This window comes from Sus scrofa, chromosome 9, assembly GCF_054392235.1.
Source record: "Sus scrofa isolate SSC_HxYL_T2T_F1_AM1 chromosome 9, Sscrofa_HxYL_maternal_Yorkshire_Landrace_v2.0, whole genome shotgun sequence".
Taxonomy (NCBI): Eukaryota; Metazoa; Chordata; class Mammalia; order Artiodactyla; family Suidae; genus Sus; species Sus scrofa.
In genome coordinates, this window is record NC_139391.1 from 43,935,478 (window position 1) to 43,960,813 (window position 25,336).

The window sequence follows — 25,336 nt, forward strand, 5'->3', positions numbered from 1 at the left end:
GAATATGGAAGTCTTTGGGAACCAAGAGGCCCCGGAGGGAGTAGGGGTGTGCAGGGGGAGTGGCAGGGGCAAGCACTTACTGAATCCATTCACGTGCCAAGCTCTTTCCTTTTGGTTATTTTTAGAATGCTTATTTAAAATAAATAAAACCTCATGAGGTAAGCATTTCCACTTACACCTAGAGAAACTGAGACTTACAAATTTAACATGGCATGTCCGACCCAGTCTATAATTGCCAGTATGGGATCCGAACCCCAGGTTTATCAGATTCCAAATCCACAGCTGGTCCAGAAGGCTGGATGCTATTAGACTAAAAGTTCCCTTGGGGAGTTCCCTTGTGGTGCAGTGGGTTAAGGACCTGGCATTGTCACTGCAGCAGCTCAGGTTGCTGCTGTGGCACAGGTTTGATCCCTGGCCCAGGAACTTCCACATGCCACTAGCGAGGCCAAAAGTCAAAGATAAAAAATAAAATAAAATTCCCATTGGAGCCACGGCTGGGGCTGGAGTCTGGTCTAGAACTTCTGTTAAAACAACAGCACTGGAGTTCCCGTTGTGGTGCAGTAGTTAACGAATCCGACTAGGAACCATGAGGTTGCGGGTTTGATCCCTGGCCTTGCTCAGTGGGTTAAGGATTTGGCGTTGCTGTGAGCTGTGGTGTAGGTTGCAGATGTGGCTCAGATTCCACGTTGCTGTGGCTCTGGTGTAGGCGGGCGGCTATAACTCCGATTAGACCCCTAGCCTGGGAACCTCCATATGCCGAGAGAAGCGGCCCTAGAAAAGGAAAAAACAAAAAACAAAAAACAACAGCACTGCGCCTGATGCAAGAATACTGTCCGTGTCACTATCACGGCAATCCTGGTATCTCTGACTTGTCATTTGGAAATTCCTTTGACCTCTTCTTCCTCTGTTTCAGCCAGGAAGTCCCTAACTCAAAGCACCTGCAGAGGTGGGGGCAAGGGAGAGGGGGTCCTGTCCCTGGCTTAGCCATCATCTTTTTTTAGTGGTGGCGTATGCTTGCCATGGCTCACACTTAAGCTCTCTGAGCTTGATCTCCAAATTGAAAAACTGGACCAGATTGACGATTTTCAAACTTAGGTCACCATAACTCACAGTAAGAAATATATTTTCTCTGACGACCCAGTTCACATGTAAATATTTTTCTTTCCACAAAACAAAGCTTATCCATAAGATATGCGCGTATGTATATACACTACTATTTTTCTATTTTATTCTATTTCTTTTTTTTAATCCTGGTCACAGCCCATTAACTGGTTTGATTTCACTCCCCTAAGGGGTCATGACTCATAATTTGGAAGATCCCATTCTAGACACTCTCTAATGGCCATCCCAGCTGTGACATTTGATGAATCTTTACCCAGGCTTCTCTTCCTCCAGAGGGGGTCCTTCTGAGCTGATGAGCTCCGGTGAAGCCTGCAAGGCTCTTCCCTGTCTCCAGGAACATTTCTCCTGCCAACCTGTTTCATGTGCACACGTTACCTTCATGAACTCCCCTTCATGAAACGACTCGCTCAAGGTCACACCACTAGTAGCTGGAGCAAGGATTTTAACCCGCACAGCTTGACTGCATGTCCCCGCCTTCCTAAGCACCACCCGCCTCCCACCACCTGCGGCCCACAGAAATCTTCTTGCCCATCTGCATCCAGCAACCTCACCTTTTCTGCTGCTTCACAGCACACATTCCCAAAGCCTGTCTCTGATGTCTGTCTGGGTATACCTGGGTGACGCGTGTGTTTGGGGATGAGGGACAGGTAAGTCAGTCCATTCTGATCCCTCTGGTCCACGGGCATATTTCTGAACACCTTTTTTTTTTTTTTTTTTGGTCTTTCATCATTTTTTAGGGCCGCACCCACAGCATATGGAGGTTCCCAGGCTAGGGGTCTAATCCGAGCTGTAGCTGCCAGCCTGCATCACAGCCACAGCAACGCCAGATCTGAGCCGCACCGGCGACCTACACCACAGCTCACGGCAATGCCAGATCCTTAACCCACTGAGCAAGGCCAGGGGTCGAACCCGAAACCTCATGGTTCCTAGTCGGATTCGTTTCTGCTGCGCCACGACAGGAACTCCCTATTTCTGAATTCTTAGTCCTACAAGAGCAGACATTCCACCTCGTGCAGGTTTTAATTGGTCACACCGAAGGTGTGTCATTAAAGTAGTGTTTCTCCTGCAGTCTCCCAAGTGGATCTCTGACTCCTCCTGTCAAAGTCCACCCCCCTCCCCCCACTCTCTGTAATGTGGTAGCCAGGAGGCTCATGCAGGCAGAGCTGGGGTGCTGAGAGGGATAGAGAGGGGTCTATGGCAGCCTGGCTGTGAATACACAGGGACCCACCGTGAATACGCCACTCCAAATTTACACGGCAGACGTGAGCCTCTCACCCCAGTGGGACATCTGTAAGCAAAGTTCTGGCTTGAGATTTCTAATGGCTATTAATTACTCTGTATGAGCTTAGGTATCAAGGACAGATGGAGAATGATAGCTAGATGACAGTTGATGGGTGTTAAATAATACATAGTAACTATTAGATGGTAGGTAACTATAGATAGTAGAGAATAAAGAGTAGCTGGTAGCTTGTAGCACCTAGCAGATAATAGATAGTAGCTGATAGTAGATCACAGATAACAAATGGAAGATACTGGATAGTGGTGGAAGATAATAGAAGCTGATAGTGGATAATAGTGGAGAGTTGATAAGAGGAGCTAATAATGGATAATAGGAGCTAGGGGATAATAGTAGCTAATGGCAGCTAATAGTTGGTGAGTGATAATAGTTGCTAATAGAGGGCAGCGCTAATAGCAGATAATAGCAGCTGGCCGTAGATCACAGCCGATAGCTCATAGGCGGTGGCCTGAAAGTCCACTGAAAACCGTGCAGCACAGAATTCCATCTGTTATTCTAAATGGCTTCAGGAGTCACTTGGACACTCTTGGGTAAGCGGGTTCTAAAGTCTCTGCAAGCCAAGGTGGGGGCGGGGTAGTCAGGGATACTCAGCCCACTTAATCACAAAACTTGGTTTCCAGTTTTAAGTTCCTCCGTTCACTAGCTGCAGGATATCGGGCCCACTACGTAACCCCTCCAATTTCTCATGTCTAAGGGGGCAAGTGGGTCATATTCCCCATCTGACCACTGCAGGGGGTAAAATGAGGATAAATGATAGAAGTAGGCACACTTCGTGTTTCACAGTGAGATTCAGAGTCAGATGGTCGGCAAAGCTGGCAAAGACCCAGCTGCAGAAGCCCAGCCACTGGTCCCCTGTTTGGGGGCCACAGGGTCACTGTGTTTTCTGACCTCACAGTCAACAGGTTCACGCAGGAACAGCAGCTGCTTGACAGTCTATCACAACGGCAGGAAGGCCAGGCTTCAAATAAAATCCAGACACTTCAGGACCCACGAGGTGTCCTGAACCTTTCTGCTCTGGTTCTTTCCTAACCTCCTGACCTCAGTCTGCCCTTCTCCCCTGTCATTCACACTAGCTCAGGAGCTTCTGCTTGGTCCTCAGACAACCCAAGCTCATTCCCACGGGGCCTGTGCACTCGTTACTCCCTCTTCCTAGAATGTGCTCCCCTCACGTCCACATCCCAGAGCTGTGTGCACGGTGCTTCCTTCCTGCCACCCTCCACGAAGCCTTCCCGCTCTGAGTCACCCTCCAACACATCGTTCTTAACCCTTAAAACCCTTAATCCTCATCTCAAATTAAATCCCCACCACCTTCTTCATTGACTTAAGTTATTCCAAGTCTCTCTACCCAACTCAAATGTAAATTCCAACAAGTCAGGGCAGGGGTCTTGGTTTCTCTCTCTCTCTCTCTTTTTTTTTTTTTTTTTTTTTGTCTTTTTGTCATTTTTAGGGCTGCACCCATGGCATATGGACGTTCCCAGGCTAGAGATCCAGTCAGAGCTGTAGCCACTGGCCTACACCAGAGCCACAGCAACGCGGGATCCGAGCCACATCTGCGACCTACACCACAGCTCACAGCAACGCCAGATCCTTAACCCACTGAGCAAGGCCAGGGATCAAACCCGCAACCTCATGGTTCCTAGTCAGATTCGTTAACCATTGAGCCACAACGGGAACACCTCGGTTTCTCTTCATTGAAGTTCCCCAGCACCTAAAACAGCTCTTGGTACACACAGTGTATCAAGGAGTATTTGTTGAGTGAATCAGTGAATGAAGGAAGAAAAGGCCATTGCAACTACAAGATGGCAGCTTTGGAGCCAGACAGACTGGGATTCTGAGACTGTTCCATTTCAAACTGGTGACGAGATGCTGGCCAAGTGACTTAATCTCTCCTATCATCTTTAATTTACTCAACTACAAACATCAAGATGATATTGACAATGTTAAACTTGACCTGAGCCTCGTGCTCCCCAAAGCTGAGAAATCCCTCCACCTTTTTGTGTTTCTAGACATGACGAACCTCAAAGTGGTCCTTCTACACTGCTCTTCTACATTCTGAGATAAGACCCACCTCCATCCTTCCTCGTGACTCCCAGAAGATTTTCTGATGGCTCCCTTGTTTACCTGCCTCTCGAAAATCCTAGGCCCCCTTCCATGTCTTTGAGACACTCCTCATTACTGAGCATTCGCCCCACTGCAAAGAGCCATAATAAAATCATCTCCTTAATTGCTCAGTGCATTCTGTCTTTCACAATATTTTCTCTCCTTGCAGAGTTAATATGAGGATTAGATGGAATAACATGTGTGAAAGTTGTACTGCACAGCACCTTCAATGTAATTTTCCCCCAGTGGGACTGGAATGAGCCCCAACATTCTCAAGATTGAAGCAGAGTATCGATCCACACACAGGTCAGAGAAAAATGAACCACAACACACATTCACAGTTACTCAGGTTTCTGACCTCCGTTACCTCTGCTCCCATGAAAAAGAGGAGAGTAAAATGCCTACCCTACCCTAGTGTGTGTGTGTGTGACACACAGATAGATATATCATATACATATATACATATGTACATATATTTTCCAAGTATATTTTTCATATCTATAATGATATGCATTAATATGCAAATATAATATGTAGTAAACATTCTAATATTAGGAATCATTCTGGTGTCAGTTAGGTACTGTGTGATAAGCACTTTGTCCTAATCATTATTATTGCCATTTGGGGGGTCTCAGAGAAGGTAGGAGATTTGTCCAAGGTCTTACAAGTAATTAGGGACAAAGCTGGGAATTGAACCCAAGTCTAGCTGACCCCAAAACTCATGCATTTTTCCTCTACATCATTGTCTTGCTAACTATTATTCATTTAACACGTCTTAAGTGCCTGCTCTGGACTTGTCATAAAGAGAATGCAAAGGGCTGTTTATAACTGTTGCCCTAAAAAAGCTCCTGGTCTGCTTCCCAAGGCAAGACGGAAACCCTGGGAACCAGGAGGAGACCACGCCAGATAGAGTTAGTAAGCAAAGTCTCCAGGGGGGGTTCAGGGAGGAGCAAGAAGGATGAGCACCAAGGAAGCTGGAGATGCACGGCTTTACGCATGTGCTCCATAAACACACTGGATGAATAAAGGATTCAATTAAGGTTTAAGGGACACGGTGGGATTTAATATGGCCTGTAATTATGACTCGCCCCAATACTAGGGTCCTTTCACTGCTATAAAGGTAGGAACGAGGAGAGCCATCCTGACCTCAGTGGACTTTTCTCCTGTGTATTCACCACCTGCCAACACTCCTGGGAGGGCTGGGTTCAATTTGCTGGGGAAAAGACTCTCAGCTAAGAACCCCCATCCTTTGGCAAGTGGCACTGTTCCACCCGGTTCCCCACGTGACTGTCTCCTAAGAGCCGCCCCCATCCTGCTGAAGATTTTTAAGTTATGGAAATTAAGGAACAGGCATACTCCTCAATTCCCTGCATGGCATGATAGCCATTAACCAATTAATGGCTGGGCAGGTGCCAGCCAGTAGGGTAATTATTAGATGGTAATTGCCATATCATTACAAGGTAAATATAGGGTCGGACTGTCATCCACCCCGAAGAGGGCAACTGGGAATTCATTTTATTCCTATTAAGCATAATTATTCCCGAGTCTCTAGGAACCTATGATTTCCAATATAATTACATAGTGTTTGCCAATTCCATCCATGAGGAGGGGGTTCAAAAGCAGACAATGAAGGGCAGCCTGGGGAGGATGGGGCGGGGGGCTGAAGCTCATGGCTGCATCAGGGTTTAGAAGCCAAGTCAGTTGGGCACATCTGAAGGCCCAGGGGCCCCACAAGGGAAAGGAAGAAAGAAGTTTCACTGAGATTAACAGAACCCTCTTCTCTGAAAGGCCAGAAAACAAGTTTCATAGATCTTTACTGTCCCCAGTGTCCCATCCACGGTATCATTCACCCACTCTTTCCATCCAAAGCCAATGAGGGAACATGGCCAAATGTCAGATGTTATGCACGGAGATAGAGAGGAAGATAGAGCTGTTTTTGAAAGGCCACGGGGAGGAGTTCCCGCTGGAGTGCAGTGGGTTAAGGATCCAGTGTTGCTGAAGCTGTGGCATAGTTCAGGTCGTACCCGCGGCTTGGATTTGATTCATGGTCTGGGAATTCCATATGCCATGGATTCAGCCACCCTCCACCCCCGCAAAAAACAAACAAACAAAAAAAACAGACCAGGTAGAGGCAGAGATCAGGTTCTCTTGGTTTCTTCATTTCTTTGCTTTTTTTTTTTTTTTTTTTTTTTTTTTTGCTTTTTGGGGCTGCAAGTGCAGCATATGGAAGTTCCCAGGCTAGGGGTCAAATCAGAGGTACAGCTGCCGGCCTACACCACAGCTAGAGCAATGTGGGATCCAAGCTGCATACGAGACCTACACCACAGCTCATGGCAACACCAGATCCTTAACCTGCTGATAGAGGCCAGGGATGGAACCCACTTCCTCTTGGATAATAGTCGGGTTCGTTTCCACTGAGTCACAGCGGGAACTCCCTTCATGTCTCATTTCACAGGCAGGGAAACTGAAGTCTGTGGTTGGCTACATGTGCTTAGCTCTCTCCGAGGAAGAAAATTAACAACCCAAAAGGCAGAAGATCATCTACAATGCCCCAAAGTGCAAACAGAGAACTTTGAATGCTTGACAGAAGCAAGTGTGACAGCTGAGACATAAAGTTGACAAAGCACCCTGGGTGCTGCCAGGTGAGATGGTGGCAGGCAGGGGTCCCAGGTAAGGAAGATGCGGAGCTCCAACCAGGTGCAATCGGGGAGCTCTGGAGACAGCACGTTTCAAGTTACTGTGGAATAGTGCCATACGCCATCTTTAAAGAGAACTTGTCTGTAATAAACATTTACACCAAAGCTATTTCCTACAAATCAGGCTACAAATCCCTGGCCTCTCTGAGACATGCTTTGTGTCTGGGACTCACTATTAAATCAAGTATTGTAATTTGCTTCAGAAATGTTTTACCAAAAGGTTAAAATATACATACTCATAGCTCATCCGTCTCATGGGTTGGTAGGAAAGCCCTTTAGGTTTTTTTATTCTTTTGATTTCCTAACTGGTTACCCTGTCGATCTCTACTGGTTTGGCTGAACACTCTAGGGCACTGGGTTGGGAGGGGTGGGTTGCTGGCTGAGGCTGAAGAAGTGGCAAGGGGATTCACCAGATCAAAGGCTTTTGATTACCTACCAGTGATGTAGCAACAACAAAAATATTACAGTGACAGTTCCATTCATAAACCTATTACAAGCGAGGCACGGATGTAGCACGAGGGGTAAAGGGGAGAAAAAAATGGAAGGGGTCCTGCCTTCATGGAATTTATAGTTGAACAATTTTCTTTCCGGTCTTTTTTTTTTTTTTAGGGCCCACCCGCGGCATATGGAGGTTCCCAGGCTAGGGATCTAATCAGAGCTGTTGCCGCCAGCCTACGCCAGAGCCATAGCAATGCCAGATCTAAGCTGCATCTGCGACCTACACCACAGCTCACGGCAACGCCAGATCCTTAACCCACTGAGCGAGGCCAGGGATGGAACCCACAACCTCATGGTTCCTAGCTGGGTTCACCTCCACTGCACCACGACAGGAACTCCAAACAATTTACAAGAACCTTTATGTTCGGGTTACGTTTAATCTTTGTGACCTGGTAGAATTACCCCCATTTTATTGATGACCCACAGGAACTGCTCCACTCTCCACAGCAGGGATTTTAACCCAGATCTGTCTGGTTTCAGTGCTCTTCCCACCCGCCCCCCAGCACCCTATGTGGACAGGGAAGCATACACAGTTCTTCAAACACTAAAAAAATCCTCCACCTCGTTTCCCTGGTGGCCTAGAAAGTGTGACGTGTTGTCTCCTGTCTGCCCTGCCTGTCAATAATGGCTCTTCAGTTGTGTTTATTATCTCTGTGGCACACAGTTACCGTAGCTGTAAATTTATTGCCAACAATACAGAACTCCTATGATTTTCAACTACTAATGGAATTACTATTTTTGTTTGTTTTAAAGCCATAGCAATAAAATAGGCTCCCAACAATACTCTTGCAGGTTTTTTATGTCTTTAAATTTTCCTGGAAGTGATCACTGTAATAACAGAATGCCTGTAAACACACAAATGGCCTTCTCGGAAAAAAGGTGGGGGGATTGGTTCCTACCTTGGTGGGGCCCCAGAAAGATGGATGGATGGACGGGAGCATAGAAAGAAGAGGTGGAGAACCACTGTACCCTTGGAGGTTGGGTCTATGAATCCAGTCCTAGGTGTTTGAGGAGCCATCCTTCTCCCTGCCAGGAGTTTCCAAGAAGGAGACTGGTAACAAGACAGGAAGCTGAAGAACAGCAGATGTGCCCGGAGTTCTGAACAATGCAGGCCACACCCCTCGTGATTCCTAGACGCTGCACCCTAGTTCTAGTCCAAAGTTTGGGGATAAATTGGAGGGCAAAGGCAGACAAAAGGAGAAAGAGAGTAACCAAGAAGGCAGAGCTAATCTGGAACTCTCTCTGAGGTTAAGACCAGCTGAAATAGGAATCGTTTCAGAAAGCTGTCCTTCCCAAAAATCTCCATCTATGGCTTTAAATTTGGGGTTGGCAGGCTCACCCTCTCACGGCTTAAAACAAAGCTTAAGAAAGGCCACACCAAATTACAAATTCACATTCTGAAAGGGGGTTGGCTGTCTCTGAGAGGAGCACTCTGATGGAGACTCCTGATAAAGAAACTTAGAAGGGGGCAGGGTGGTTGGGGAAGGAGGTAACCTAGACAAAGTGTCAGAGTCTAGAGAAGGCAGGAAGGCTTTGCTGTACCAGCAAAATGAGGTCAGAGAAAGACTGGACGAAAGGCTAGTGGGAGACAAGAAAGGGGCCTGTTTCAAGACGATGATGAAGAGAGGGGAGAAAGAGCAACAGCCCTCGACCAGGACAGTATCTCTAAATATGGAAGTGGGGAAGGAAGTGGAGGCAGGAAGCTTGGAGTCTATTTGAGCGCAGGGGCTGTGACAAGGGCAGGGGCAAGGGTGCTTGGTCAGGGAGCCCAGAATGGAAAGCAGGGACCAACAAAGCAAGGCTTCAAAGAGATGCTCCAACAAAAGTAAGTGCTCTGAAGGGCCTTTGTCCCAGAGCCTAGAAGGGAGTGCAGACCGAGGAGCCCAAAGTTCAAGGCATAAGGAATAAGTCCGCCAGCCTGATTAATGTGGTCGCCTGAGTCGCACCAAATTAAGCGACCTGGTTGTGATTGTGGAACTTGCCAACCAGCACATACTCTATGCTCAGGACTTCCTTATACACAAGTGGTGGACCTAACTCAGGATGCAAGGATGCTCTGTTAGGAGAAGAGACCTGGCATTCACGGGAGAAGGCAGAACTCACCCCATCAGGATCTGTGCCCAGCATAGACATGGTGCAGAGGAAGGAGCAGCAGGGATAGAGATCTGCTTTTGACCCCCCAGTCTTCAGCACGCGTCCTGGGCAGACACATGCACAGGATCTGCACCGCCCTCCCTGGCCCTCTTCTGGCTGCCCACAGCTTGCCCATATCACCCCCAGCCAGGTTCTGAAAGTATCCAAACCCATAGTTGTTTCACCAGCAACATTGAAGCCTGACTCTGCTCGCTCCCACCATGGGGCTTCAGAGGGCAGAGAAGAGGCCCGGCTTGAAGCCTGCTCTGAGAGCCCTGGGGACCCCAGCTTAGCAGGCCAGGACCCAGTGGCACACACGCCACCTCCTCTGACCCCAGCGTTGGAGGATGTCAGGTTTGATCAAGCTGAGCCATTGGGTTGTCTGCTCCAAAGGGCAGAAGCAGACACAGCAGCAAGCGTTAGTGGCCGCTCTGCTGCAGGCTTCCAAAGAAAACAAGACGACTCTGAGGCCACCCGGGGCCAGGGGGGTGTGCATCTGAGAACACACATTCTCAGGGGTACACATTTGCATCTGCTGCTGAACTGATTTATGCCAGTACTAGCCAACTCTCTGCAGAGCCAGGTGGAAAATAATCCATGGCCAATTTTTTTTTTTTTTAAACCATTCCCAATAAATTTATTTTTTATTATTTTTTTAAGTTTTATTGCATACAGTTGATTTACGATGTTGGGATGATTTCTGCCACGGCCAATTTTCAACCCTTCCTCCCCTGTTCCACCATTCAGCACATTTCTCGGGTTCTCTCCAGATGGGCCACGCCCCCCTAGGACTGCCACCCACATTCTTTGCTTCTTCAAATCCTACCTATTCTTCCTCTTTTCATTTCTTTTCTTTTTCTTTTTACCACCACAACTGCAGCATATGGAAGTTCCCCAGCAAGGGGTCAAATCAGGGCTGTAGCTGCACCAACACCACAGCCACAGCAATACCAGATCCGAGCTGCATCTGTAGACTATGCCACAGCTTGCAGCAACACTGGATCCTTAACCCCCTGAGCAAGTCCAGGGATCATATCTGCATCCTCAGAAACAGCACTGGGTCCTTAATCTGCTGAGCCACAGCAGGAACTCCAAACCCTACCCATTCTTTGAAAGCCTACCCCAAGGCCCCCTTCTCCATGAAGCCTTCTCGAAAGACCCCATCCTGGGAAGAACAGCCCCCTTCTGAATTCCTGCTGCCTGTCTCCATACAAGGCTTCTGCCATGGGCCCCCTGCTTTGAGGCTGGTTCGCTTTCCATGGAATGTAGGCATCTTGAGGTCAAGAAAGACCCTATTGTAAACTGCTCTAGTGTCCCCAGTAGCCCCCATAAGAAAATGTTCAATAAAAACTTCCTTTTGAATCTACCAACATGAACAGTGATCTCTTAAAGGTTTTTATAGAGAAGGAGCTGGTAGCAGGTCAAGTTCTGGCTCTTTTTCTACTAGGTGAGCTCAGGCCATTGATTTAGTTTCCCTAAAACTCCATTTCCTCATGGATACGATGAAGAAATTAAGCCCTACCTCATGGTGTTTTCAGTCCAGTGAAACAATCTGTGTTCAGGGTTTAAAACAAAAATGGATAGGTAAGAGGTGCTCGAATAGGGATGCCTGCTTCCATCACCCCCCCAACACACACACACACCTCCAACATGTTTGTTTGGTGCTTTGAATTAAACAAAACTCTTTCTTATAGGTCACCTCACACACGCTGCACAGCAACCCCGAGAGGTGTATTCTATTAGCATGCCTGTTTTATGGGTGAAGAAACTGAGGTCTGGAAAACTTATGTAACTCTAATCCAAGGGGACACCGCCAGTGACTACTAGAAACAGCCTCCTAATGGGGTCCATCTGACTTTAAAGTCCAGGCAGCCTGGCTGGGATCCTGTTGTAAGGCGGCACCTAGAGGTGATGCCAGTTGGGTGCGGACTCCGTTCAGTGAAAGAACAAATACGGAGGGGCAGGCAGAGGGCCAGGGGCTGTGGCGGGGCTCCAGCAGTTTCTCCCCCAGACCCACCACCCCGGGACAGGGGCCAGCAGGACCCAGGCGTGGCAGCCTTCTGCATGGTTGGCTGTGCCTCCGTCAGAAGGCTGAGGAATTCAGGCTGTAAGCAGTCGCCATGGCAATAGTGATGGAGAAGGCATCAAGCAGAGAGCTCCTCCTGGCCCAGGCTTTCTTTTAGGGACAGAGAAATAAGATTCTCTGGGTGCTTCTTAATCCCCAAACCTCAATACGTCACCTCCCCCCACCCCACCCCCCAGCCTCCTCGGGGAGTCAAGCCCTCCCTTAGAGCAGCACCATTGCAAGACTATGGGGAGGGGGGGCAAGTGAGTGAGGAAAGCTCAAGGGAGCCAGGAAAGTGTCCACTGCCGAAATATGCCCCCCACCATTATGAATGCCACCTGCAGATGTTCACGCTAAGGCATCCAGGGGTGGGGGAGGGGCAGGGCATGGACGGAAACTTAGGCTGATGGACACCTGCTGTGTCAACCTGCCACATCCTGGAGGCCCATGGACTCCTCCGATCTCACGACATCCCCCATGAGGACGGCATTGGGACCTCCATTTCACAGATGAAGAAACTGAGACTCAGAGAGGTTAAGCACAGGCCCATGCTTAGCCAAACTTTGAGCCCAGACCTGCCTGACTCAAAGTCACAGATTTTGTAAGGGTAACACATCTGCATTTTCTCATCCAGCTGTTGGGGAATGGGCTCTGACGGCTGGTTGAGAGGAAGGCTGAGGAAATGGGATAGGACAGGGCGGGGCTAGCTAGCCGGGGCTGGGGCATCGCTAGCCGGGAGCATCAAAGCCAAAATTCCCCTAAAGGAGTCACACTCTAAAAGCCTTCAGTGGAAAGCGTGTCCTCCTCTCCTCTGGCCCCTACATCTCCCTTCCATACCCCTTCTCCCGGGAATATGACAGGATAAAGGAGCAAGAAGAGGAAGCAGGTGTAGAACCACTGGTGTGCATGCCCTGGCACCCACTTGGAGAGCGCGGCAGGGTTGGGGGGTGGAGCGAGAAGGGGAAGGCCTGTCCCCCCACCCCCACAGCCAAGCAGAGACTGTCCCCCGCCCTCCTGCAGACTTGCATTAAAAAGAATCCAGAAAATAATTACAGGATGGAGAGGATTTATTAAATTGGATAAGTCCTGGCTACAGCCTTCTTTTTAGGCTTTGAGTGGTGTATGTATTTTTTTTTCATTAGGGCTGCATAATAAAATAATTGCATAATTAGTGAGGAATTTGTTTCCTTTCAAGGAAGCATCTTTAATCCCCCTGAAGAACACCTCCCCTCCCCCAGCCTCTGCCTTTATGAGGGCTGAGGAGGACACAGGGGAGAGGAAGGGAGGTTACCGCAGCTATCAACAGCTCCCAGGGGTGAGAGACCAAGGCCACACCCCACCCTGACCCCCACCTCCAAACCTGCCTAACTGACCCTTGAATGACCGATGGCTCAGGCTGGGAGAGCTTCCTGGGGCTCACTCTGTCCACCCTCCTTCTAGCCCTGGACCCCTCCCATGGCCCCCACCCATGAGCTCCAAATGGATGGTCTTCGGAATCGTCATCAAATGTGGATTCCTGGGCTCCAGTCCTTTATAACCCAGGAGAGTTAGTGGAGTCGCAGTTTTCTCCACTGAATGCCACCTTGAAATTGTTATTTATATTCACGTTTGATAACCTCTGGTGCATCTGTAACCAGGGAGGGAGGCACGGTATCGGGAAGAGGAGGACTTGATGCTGATGGGTAGGAGTCTGGGAAAGAGCGTGTGCTCCCTCAGTCTCTCCAGAACGCGAACAATTAGGCAGAGCCTCACTGAATTCAAGTCTAGCTACTGTCCCTCCTCCTACTCGGTCCTCACTTTTCCCACCTGCATAATGAGGGATTGTACCCTTCCAGCTCTGAGAATCTCTGATTGAAGGACCAGTTATCAACCAGCTCCTTAGGATCTGCCCTCTTTTATGCTGATCTGTTGTCCCTGCCCAGTGCAGGCAGAAGTGACCCTATGATTCCCAAGAAAGAAAACAGATGTCAGGACAGTCTGATCCTGGGAAGGAGTCTCCTCTTCAGATTCCAAAATTAAAGCCCTGGTCCCTAGTCAAACACAAACATCTCTGGGAAGGGTTGGCGTTTAAGCAGCCACCCAGCTTCTTTATTCTTCACAGCAGGCTTGAGGGAGAGGATGGAGAGAAAAATATAAGACTGCTCAGCGAAAAAAGAGGTAAGAGAGTGGAGAGATGGAGTGACATCGGTGGCCTGAGAGTCCAGAGTCCCGGATTCTAGTCCTAACCCTGCAACAGACAAGGTTAGGACTAGATGCTGGCTTTAGATTTTACCTGAGAGAACAGTGACGGCTAAGAAATCCCCCATTCTTTGTGTGCCAGAAACCTGTGTGCTGCAAAGTCTCTCTTCCTTGTATGACTTTGAAGAGATTCACAGACACCCCCGTGTTTCCCTAAGACAAGGCCAGACACAGACCTTCCAAACTCCCTTTCTTTGATCCCCAAGTGACTCACCGAACGGCTCATTCTCACTGATCAATCAGAACAAAATGCTGCTAACCCAGCTGTGGTTCTGCCTCTGTCCTTCTGCCAGGTCCTGAACTTGGCCCACCCTCGTCCTGAGACGTCCCTCCTGAGGACAGGCTGGCCCCAGGGTGGGCAGCTCCCTGGTCCTCTGCGCCCCCACACCCCTTCCATCCCGCTCCCCACACCTGGCTCTTCCCTGCTTGTTCACTGTTCTCTATGGAAGAACTCCCTTTGCCCCACTGCTGTCACTCTTGCAGGTCTTTTGGACAGAACATCCCTCCATTGCAACGCGATCCCTGCCTCACCATCATCCCCTGGAAAGGCTCGAACCCCTCCTTACCTGGTCCGGATTTTTCATTTGTCAGTGACCATGCTCAAGTCATTTCCCCAGAGTTTCTGCATCTGTCAAGTAAAGAAAAAAAAAAATACGTTACAAAGTTATAAGGTCAAAGATGTAACATATATAAAAGTATTTTGTATGCCAAGAAAAATCAAAGACAGGTTTGGGGTGGGGGGCGGTGCTCAAGGCCTCCACCCTCGATTTCCCTTCCAGGATGTCCTCAGCGCCCACCCTCACGCCATGCTCCCTACTCCCTGCACCCCCTGCTCTCAGCCCCGCCGTTCTCTGCCCTCAGCCCCGGCTCCCACCCAAGTTTCCTGGGGCAGTTCAGCTCTAGGGTCTCAGCCCAGAAAACCACCCCTCCCTTCCCCAGGCTCAGCTATCCCTCATTCATCACTGTCACATCCCACAGAGGGCTTTTATTTAACAACCAATTTATTTCCAATTTAACTAATCTGGGGATGGGCCATCTCTCTCGCACGCAAACCAACGATGCCTGGGCTGTAAATAGACTTACAAACGGGTGTGCTGGATAATATAAACTCTCATCACAGCCGCATCAGGAGAGAGGGGAGGGGAGGGGAGAGGGGGTCGGAGATGGCACCGTGATAAAATATGCAAGCCCTCAAGGTAAACAACCCCTGCCGCCCTCCTTGCCTCCCTCCCTGCCCGCGGGTGCCCCCGGGATTATTTGTGTATTGGTCTCACTGATTCCCCAGCTCACCTTGAGCCCAGACAAACGCTCCATAAACAATGTATGAGATGGTAGCTCGGGGTTTGGTGGGAGCACACAGGTGCTTGAGGAGGTGGCCATCATGCAGCCCTAAACTCCTAAACTCCCCTGACCCTATGCCCACCGCCCTGGCAAAGCTGCTTGTACCGGATGGGACAATGGCCCTAGAAGAGAGAAAACTTGCTCTTTGAGTGGGACAGCTCATCAGTAGTCTACAAGGCCCAACCTGCTCAAGGAATATGTATTGATCCGCTGGAACTATCTGAGAGTGAGAGGGCTTTGTTTACAAGGCTGATGCGGGCTGGGTTGAGGTTCAAGGTAATTACCCAGACTGGGTGGGCTGAGACAGATCACCAGCAAGCCTGCAGGCTGCCCCTGTGTCTCTGCTCCCCTGCCCTTCCCCTCTCACCAGGGTTTCAGATCATGCACAGACCCCAGCAGTCCCAGCCGGGGCAGGCGGCCCCAGCTAGGGGAAGAAGCATTAGGTCGGGACACTGCAATTTAGAAAGAGTTGAGCCACGGCCTAGCAGGGTGAGTTGAGGAAAACCACCTTCCCTTCCAGATCCATGCCGTTCCCTGAAATGAAGGCCTTGAACTAGATAATCTCTGGGGTCTTTCTTTCTCTTAGAGGTGGAGCCAATGGAGAAGGGAACTATATTGTGGGAGGGATTTGTCCTCAGCCTGGGAGTCCCGCCAACACGACTTGAAATTACACTCCGAAACTCTGCTTAACTCGGCACTTTCCTGGGCTCCCAGAGCGAGTTTATGTTAAACAAACACCACTGGGTTTTTCTGAAGCCTATTTATAGTGGCTGTGCGGCTCCAGGAATGGAGAGTCCCTCCCAGGCCGGGCCTCCAGGGAGGATGTGCCTGCTGAGCATCCTTCTCCAGCCCTCAGGATGGGTCGCCCCCGCCCCCAACCCTGCTTTCTTCTCTCTGCAGCTGCCATAAGTTCGTGCCTGGATCATGCTTCTGGGGTCTGAAGGATACCAACCTGCAGCCCTGCTGATTCCATTGCAAAGGATGATGTATGTGGGAATGATTTTTAGCTGGGTATCCACCTCAATCGTAAACCAATAATTAGAAGAGTGTGTGTTTGTTGGGAGAGCTAGAGGCATCCGTTTCAGAGCTGACTTCAGGATGCTGGTTGTACGTCAGAGAGATGGGCTGTAGGTGGGAACCCTCTCCCTCAAGAGCAGGGAAAGCCCAGGAATGAAAGACAGGAGAGCGGGCTCTCCCAGCAGAGCCATCGTTCTCTGAGGAGGGAGCTGAAGAGAGAAAGGAAAAAGAAGCAATAAGGCTTCTTTGCCCCTCCCCTTCCCCACAGCCCACTGTTACATGGCTGGATTCCTCTAGTGGCCAGAAATATTTAATCGAATACTTTTGTTTGGATCTTGCATCCCTGGTAACCTGAAGATGTTACCATGGCAATCCCTGAGTAATACATCTCGATTATTTATGGCCTTGCAAATAGGGTGGGGAACCACTCCAGGCCCCACAGAAACAGCAGGGAGCTCATTTCCTCCTCTCACTATTCCCCCTCAGCCCAAGAGGAAGGGGAAAAAGAAGATGCCAGCTTGGTTGGCTGGAAATAGCTCAAAGCCATTCAGCATGGAAAAATCCCCATCCCCATAAACCGTTCCCCTTTCTATGGCCCTTAGAAGGCCTGTTCCCCAGCACTTCCATGCTGGGGTCCTCTTAGCTCTCCCAGGTCACTCTCTACTCCCCAGGGAATAGCCAAGCATGGGGGAAAGGAGCCAAGGTAGCTAGTGACTTGGCCCCCAGGTTCAGCATGAGATGGGCTAGAATGCTCTTCATATCACATTTGTGACCCCAGACACAGGACTTGACCTTCCAAAGCCTCTGTTTCTTCAAGTGTTGAATAAAGATAAGAATGGGTCTTAGAGGGAGTTCCTGTTGTGGCACAGTGGAAACCAATCTGACTAGGAACCATGAGGTTGCAGGTTCGATCCCTGGCCTTGCTCAGAGGGTTAAGGATCAGGCGTTGCCGTGAGCTATGGTGTCACAGCTCGGCTCAGATCTGGTGTTGCTGTGGCTGTGATGTAGGCTGGCAGCTACAGCTCGGATTAGACCCCCAGCCTGGGAACCTCCATATGCCGTGGGTGCAGCCCAAAAAAAAAAAAAAAAAAGAATGGGTCTTAAGAGTCACACAGTTATGGAAAGGGTTAAATGAAATAACATATGTAAAGCTTTTTGTGTGGCACTGGCCCATAGTAAGTGCTCAATAAATCGCAGCTGTTCTACAGCAACTGCATTATCAACCATCCTAGCACATCTCTGTCTATGGACAGAAGTCAGGACAGTTGAGACAGCAACAGGGGCAGGAGGACAGAGCTGGGGGTGGACAGGTGCTAGGGGTGGGGTGGAGGAAGACAATTTTCTTCTCTTGCCGAGACAGAGGAGCAGCCAATCAAACGTGGCCACTCAGCCCATGCCATCACCCTGCTCCTAATGACTAAATCCCCCTTCACACAAGCTCAGCCCTAATAAGTGGCCCTTACTGGATAGAGGTGTGTCCCCCTCAATACACACACACTTCATGTCCACCCTGTGAATAGGGCCTTATTTAAAAGTAGGGTCTGGAGTTCCTATTGCGGCTCTGCGGGGTTAAGAACCCAACTAGTATCCATGAGTATGCAGGTTCGATCCCTAGCCTTGCTCAGTGGGTTAAGGATCGTGTGTTGCCCTGAGCTGTGGTGTAGGTCACAGACATGGCTCGGATCTGGCGTGGCTATGGCTGTGGTGTAGGCTGGTAGCTGCAGCTCCGATTCTACCCCTAGCCTGAGAACTTCCATATGCAGCGGGTGTGACCCTAAAAAGAAAATAAAGAAATAAATAAAAGTAGGGTCTTTGGAATGGATAAGCAATACGATCCTGCTGTATAGCACTGGGAACTATGTCTGGTCACTTGTGATGGAGCATGATAATGTGAGAAAAAAGAATATATACACGTATGTGTGACTGGGTCGCCGCGTGGTGCAGCAAAACATTGACATAACACTGTAAACTACCAGCTATAATGGAAAAAATAAAAATCATTATAAAAAATAAGATAATTAAAAAAATAAAAGTAGGATGTTTGCAGACTAAGACGAGGTTACGATGGATTAAAGGAGACCCACCCTAATCCAGTACTGGTGTCCCTTTAAGAAGGAGGAAGTTTGGACCAGGCACACCAGGGAGAACGCTGTGCTGGAACAAGAGGCAGAGGTGGGAGTGACCTGCACAAGCCCAGGAAGAACCACCGCAGCCACCGGAAGCCGAGAGACAGACCTGAAAGAGTGTCCCTCGAGCTCCTATAAGGAAACAACGCTGCTGACAAGGGTTTCCAGCCTCCGGCCTCCAGAACCATCAGGGAATACATTTCTGTTGTTTTCAGCCACCCATTTTGTGGTATCTGTTACCACAGCCTTTGGAAACTAATATAAGTCCCCAGACTGCCTAATTCACTGGCCGTGTGTCCCCTCAGCTGTCAGGAACAGCTCCATGAGGAAGTGACAGCTCGGAGTTCCCCGGCGGCATAGCAGTTAAGGATTTGGCATTGCCACCACTGTGGGTCAGGTTCGGTCCCTGACCCTGGGAATTTTGAATTGTGCAGAGCAGACAGGAAAACAAACAAACAAACAAACAAACAACAAAAAAAAAACAGAAGAACTGACACGGATGCACTGGAAAGAGAGCAGAGCTAGGTCCCAGTTTCCTCTCTGCACTCACGAGCTGTGTGCTGGTAAGTGGATTGCTCACCCTCTCTGAGCCACTTCTGTGAAATAAAGATGTGGACACCTGTCCAGACTGCTTTGCAGGCTTGTTAGAGATTTGCATTTGATCCTGTGTGTGAAATACCTTATCGGCTCTAAAGCAGGCTGTACATGCAGCCAGTTATGTGTATGCTCCCGGGATGACGCAGAAGGAAAACTTGTCTTTTCCACGTCCCTCATGCTTCTAAGTCAGAGCCTCCCCCACAGTTAAGAGCAGGTGGAGAACTTCTCCCATCCAAAGCCAGCTCCTGGCTCACAGCCTCTGGTCCCTACTGCCCTGGCATCCCTGGGTGTGGCCGCTCCACCAACAGCCCCAGGCTACCACGGCCCAGTGCACAGACACTCAGTCACCCGTTATAATCCCAGGTGAGAACTACTGCCAAAAAGACCACTGGCATTCTGGCTAACTGGGGAGGCTCAGAGGGCCACCAGGGGTAGGAAATCAGGGCATCAACATGAAAGGTCTAAAAGGTCCTTCTCTCCTGCCTCTGCTGATGCTGACCCTCGCCGGAACCCCAGGGGTCCCTCCTTCAATCCTGGGTGGTCCCAGCCTCTCCTGCCCGCAGCCCTAGGTTCCTGGGACTCAGCTTGGCTTCTGGGCTGTTGGGAGGCAAGCTTTTTGCCTGTGGCAGCCTGGGCCCTTGTTTACAGCAGCTCTCTGGGATCTAACAATAGCAGGCTAGGTATTAAATAAATCTATTTTGAGTGCTTGGCACTCAGGGTCTCACTGTACTAGATTCGTGGTATGCAACATAGAATTCCAACTCCATGTAGTCAGGATGGGGGGGGATTACCCCTTGTGTTAAAGCTTCTGTATGTTTATGGTCAAATGAGACTGGAACGTTGACTCAGACTGAACTTCCCCCTTTTGGAAGGAAAGATGGTGGTGGTCGTGTGTGTGTGTGTGTGTGTGTGTGTGTGTGTGTGTCTGTCTGTCTGTCTGTCTGTCTGTCTGTCTGTCTTTGCATCTGAGGGAGTGAGTAGGGATCAGGAAAGGACTTAGGGAAGGAGGCATTTATATGACCACATCCCTGATGGTGGTGGTGGTGGTGGTGGTGCAGTGGTTGTGATGAGTGTGTGTGCCTGCACAAACGTGGACATGAGTGTGTGTGTGTGTGTGTGTGTGCGCGCACATGTGCACTGGAGGACCAGAGGGGATGTCATGCTGTCCCTTCTGTCCCTGGCAGTGGTGGTGCTTGAGGGCAGAGGGGTGCCTGCAACCCCTCCGTGGAGGCAAGCTACCTGAGCAGGTGGCAGAGAGGCAGAGGCCTGAGCAGAACAGATAAGGAGAGTCTGGAAGGTCCAGACCAGTGGCCCCAATCTGCAGTCCTCAGACCCCTGCCGGTTCCCACAGGTAGAAACGGGGGCTCAGGAGCTATTTTTAATATTTCTATATGCCTAGCAGAAACGACACTCTCACCAAAGATAAGGCTGCACGGACGGCTAACTGAGACATCATTTCTTTGCTTTTGGCTGGAATTATATCAACCCAGTGTGATAACACTGCTAATCTCACGCCAATCTGAACCCCTGATTGGCAGTCATACATGGATTTGATTAATAAAAAATGGGAAAACAAATTACTACTTGATAAATGCAGTTTGTTTGGTAGACAAAAATCTTTAAAAATATGGGGTGCAGGGTGCTGAGGGAGGGAGAGATTTTGTGACTGTTAAGAATACAGGCTCTGGACCCAGAGGCTCAGATCCCAATCCTGGCTCAATCACCTATAATAGTAAGTTATACTAGTATCTTAACTCTCTGGGCCTCAGTTTCTTCATCTACAAAATGGGAGCCCTACTAATACCCATCTTCTACGATTTGTGTGAAGATTAAAGAAGATAATATAGAAAAAGCACTTAACTCATGGTCTGGCACTTGGGAAGCATGCATTAAATGTCAGGTGTGTTTGGAATTCTCTTGTGGCACAGTGGCTTGGGTCACTGCTGCGGCTCAGGTTCAGTCCCTGGCCTGAGAACTTCCACATGCCATGAGTGCAGCCAAAAATATATATATAGACATACACACACACACACACACATATATATATACACATGGACACACACACAGACATATGTATATACAGACATATACATTGTGTGTGTGTGTGTGTGTGTGTGTGTGTGTGTATCAGGTCTTTTTTTTCTTTTTTTTTTTTGCTATTTCTTGGGCCGCTCCCACGGCATATGGAGGTTCCCAGGCTAGGGGTCTAATCAGAGCTATAGCCGCCGACCTACGCCAGAGCCACAGCAACGCGGGATCCGAGCCGCGTCTGCAGCCTACACCACAGCTCACGGCAACGCCGGATCCTTAACCCACTGAGCAAGGGCAGGGACCGAACCCGCAACCTCATGGTTCCTAGTCGGATTCCTTAACCACTGCGCCACGACGGGAACTCCCCTTTTTTTTTTTTTTTTTTTTTTTTTTTTTTGTCTTTTTAGGGCTACACCCGTGGCATATGGAGGTTCCTAGGCTAGGGGTGGAATCGGAGCTGTAGCCGCCGCCCTACGCCAGAGCCACAGCAACACCAGATCCGAGCCAAGTCTGTGACCTACACCACAGCTCATGGCAACGCCAGATCCTTAACTCACTGAGCGAGGCCAGGGATCAAACCCACAACCTCATGGTTCCTAGTGGGATTTATTTCCCATGCACCACAACGGGAACTCCCAGGTCTTTTTATTTTAATCACTGTTACTACTAGTAGGGGTGAAAAAAAGTTGGGTACCCATAGGCTAGATTATTCTTGAGATTCAAGGCAGATCTGTCATTGCTCTTACAACAAGCTGAGAACTAGAGGTAACTAACCCTCCCTCAACCCACAGGTCAGAACTCACTGGGTATAGACGTCTCTGGAGGATAGAAAAATTTGAAGAGGATGGGCACCGGCTGACCTGCTCTCCCAGTAGCATCTGACAGGGAATCAGATTTCATCTGCCATCTTGAGGCCAGAAATGAGTAAGGATGGATTCCAGACCAGGTAACTTAGTACATTATTTTCTATTGCTGGATAACAAATTGCCCATATTTAGCAGCTTAAAAGCACACCCATTTACTACTGCACAGCCTGTAGGTCAAAGGCTGGACAGGCTCAAGTGAGTTCTCTGGTCAGATCTCAGAGCTGAAATCCAGGTGTTGGCCAGCCTGGTCCCTGATCTGGAGGCTCTGGTTCCTTCAGGTTGCAAGCTCCTTCAGGATGTTGGCCAAATCCAGTCCTTATGGTTGTGGGACTGAGGTCCCGGCTCCCTTGCTGGCTGACAGCCAAAGCTGCTCTCTGTTCATACAGGCTTCCCACACCCCTCATCCAGGGGCCCCTCCAACTTCAAGCTGACATGGACTTCCCTTTCTGACACCAGCCAGAGAAAGCTCTGCTTTTAAAGGGCTTGATTCAATCAGACCCACCCCAATTATCTCCTTAAGTCAATGGTGTCATAACATAATCACAGGAGTGAGGCGCATTCACAGGTGAGGGGGCTGTGGGAGTCATCTCAGAATTCTGCCCATCTCAGACAGGATGCCAGACAGAGAACAGCTGGCTTAGGATAAGGCATGAGGACTCTGCTTGCCCCACAGGGGAATGTGTATTACACTGGCCAGCACCCACCATCCCCAGTTTCCCCCAGCAATGGTTGGGGGCCCAGGGCTTCAGGGAGCAAGGCTGACCCTGGACTATACACTCTGAAAGCAGATGCTCAGTCCCCCCCCCCCCCCGCTTCATTCCCTTCCCTTCGTTTCCCACCCCACACCCCCAGCCCAGGCTAAGCCACTGCTGTCAGCTCCCCTTCTCGCCTGGAGGAGGAAGGCCTTTTGTTATCCAGCCTCCTTCTTACCCTCCTCTGCTGGATTCTGTTCAAAACCTCATGACTCCTCTGAGGCCACGGCCCCAGCTCTTTCCTAGTCCCTCCTGGTCCCTCAGCCCACAGAATAAGCTTTGCATTCACCCTTAGTGGATCCAAGAGTCCCGTCTTTGGTCGGCAGATACTATTCTAGGGCCTTTTGTCCCCAGTGTACGATTCCATCCCACCTGCACTCTACGTGCCCAGCCACACCTCACATGACCCTGCCACCAGCCCTTCCAGTAGGCCTTCCACATGGGGACCTCTGCATGGTGCTCTGAGTCCCCAGGGTCCCCTGAGGCCAGGGACTCTCTGTGTGGTTAGTGTCACCCTGCACAGCTCTCAGTAACTCCCAGAAGCTGTTCTGCAGGTCCCCAGCACTTGGAAATGACCTGCTCTGTCACACTCCACCTTACCATCTGCATCTGTAACCTGGAGGCAGAGACAAGGTGAGTCCAGCGGTCAGAACTCTAGCTGCATAGCAGAAATCACCTGCAGAACTGGCAAAATACAGATGTCTGGGTCCCATTCCCAGAGAGGTGATTTGAAGCTCTGGGGTGGGGCCCAGGCTCTGTATTCTTAGGGCACCCCCCCACACCACCAGCAATTCTGGTGGCCAGGTTAGGAGCCCCGGCCCTTCCACATCAAACTCCCTGTGCTTCTGAAAATCTCTAGGCCACAGATGAGCCCGACAACTCGCAGCCCTGTCTCTGTGAGGCCCTTCCCCAGGACACTGGCCCTCCTGACAGCATTTTGCCACCAAGCTCTCTAGAGCATTTTAGGTCATATCCAGTGACTGCTCCATATGGGTCAGAGGAATGCCTAAGTATAATGACAGCCTCCTTGTTCTTGGGGGTTTTTTGGGTTTTTTTTTTTGTTTTTGTTGAAGTACAGTTGATTTACAGTGTTGTGCCAATTTCTACTGTACAGCATAGTGACCCGGTCACACCAGGGCCTGGGGCAATTGCACTGGAGCCAGCCCCAGGACCACCCCTTCCAGTTCCTGGGACGCTGGCATGCAGCGTTCTGCCAAAGCACTTGGAGCAGCGATTGTCTGGTTTGCCTGGTTGTTATGGAGAGAGCCGACACGCAAGCCATCACACCCCTTAGCTACCTGCCAGAGGAAGAGAGCGAGCGACAAGTGTAATGGGGGAGAGAACAGATCTTCCATGTCATTCCGCTCGCATGATCCCCCGTAAGGAGCTCTGCCCGACAGCTGCTCGCATGCACGGCTCACACAGGAACAGGTTCACTCGCTGCCCCACCAGGCCAGGCAACCCAGAGGAGGCTTCTCTGACCCCCTGCAAGTCTGGTGCTGCACGAGGCTCCTTCCAGCCCTAGCACCACACCCCAATGCCAGCTGGGCAGCCGGGAAATCAAACCGTCCCCAAGGCCAAGAAGGCTTGCTCCCCTTGGCCATGGACAGGTCACAGAGCCTTATGTTCTCATATGCCCCCGTCTCACACGTCAAGAAACGAAGGCACCTCGGTCAGTCTGTCAGGAAGGCCCTGACTTCAGCCGTGTGTGTGTGTGTGTGTGTGTGTGTGTGTGTGTGTGTGTTGGTGTCTGTGTGTGGGCATGGGTGTGTGAGACAGACAAAGAGAGCAAAAGGCTGTAGAGCACTGCTCTCTGTGAGCTTACAGTCAGAACAGGGGGATGATGAAGCTCACCGACCCTGCAGCCCCTGATAAACAACACACAGGGTCTTAGAAAGTGGGCCTTGAAGGGCCATTTGTCAGGGAGGACCAAGACCTGGGTGGAGGCTGCAGGGAGATGAGAGTTATGGTGGGCTCTGGAGGAGAGATGATGTCAGAAGGGCAGCAGGGGAGTAAAGGGACAGGTGGCTCCCCCTCTGGCTGGGGGAGGGGTGGCCAGGGTCACTAAAGACATGGGTCCTTAATGAGCTTCTACTCCACTTAGGACAGGCCAGGTGAGGGAGCAAGTCAGACTTGGAATCAGATCTCTGAGTTTTTGGAGACCTTGAGGTTTTCTAAAAGCCAAGTAGGTGGGGTCAGGAGAGGGGAGTTCTAGTCCCAGCTTGGCTTCTGACAAGGCATGGCCTTGGGCCAGCCACTTAGCCTCCCCTCTCATCCTTTCTAAGGCCCTGCCTCGCAGCCCTAGCCTCCTTGGAGCTGGGCCAAAGCCCTGTCGCATATCAGGGTGAGGGAGGAGGCAGGGAGAGGCAGGGGGGTCTCCTTCCTGCACTAATACAACATGGAATCTACAGCCTTGTGTCCCCTGGAAGAGAAGCTCTCTCCCCAGCTCCCACGCAG

General features: G+C 50.0%; 1 protein-coding gene across 9 annotated transcripts in view; it reads right to left on the reverse strand.

Moving 5' to 3' along the window:
* Window positions 1-25,336, reverse strand: part of BUD13 (BUD13 homolog) — a 678,491-nt gene that overhangs the window by 323,130 nt on the left and 330,025 nt on the right. For all 9 annotated transcript variants that reach the window (XR_014815375.1, XR_014815371.1, XR_014815380.1 and 6 more), the window contains one exon: window positions 14,716-14,777. The gene's annotated coding sequence lies outside the window, so the exon portion shown is untranslated. The remainder of the gene's footprint in view (window positions 1-14,715; window positions 14,778-25,336) is intronic.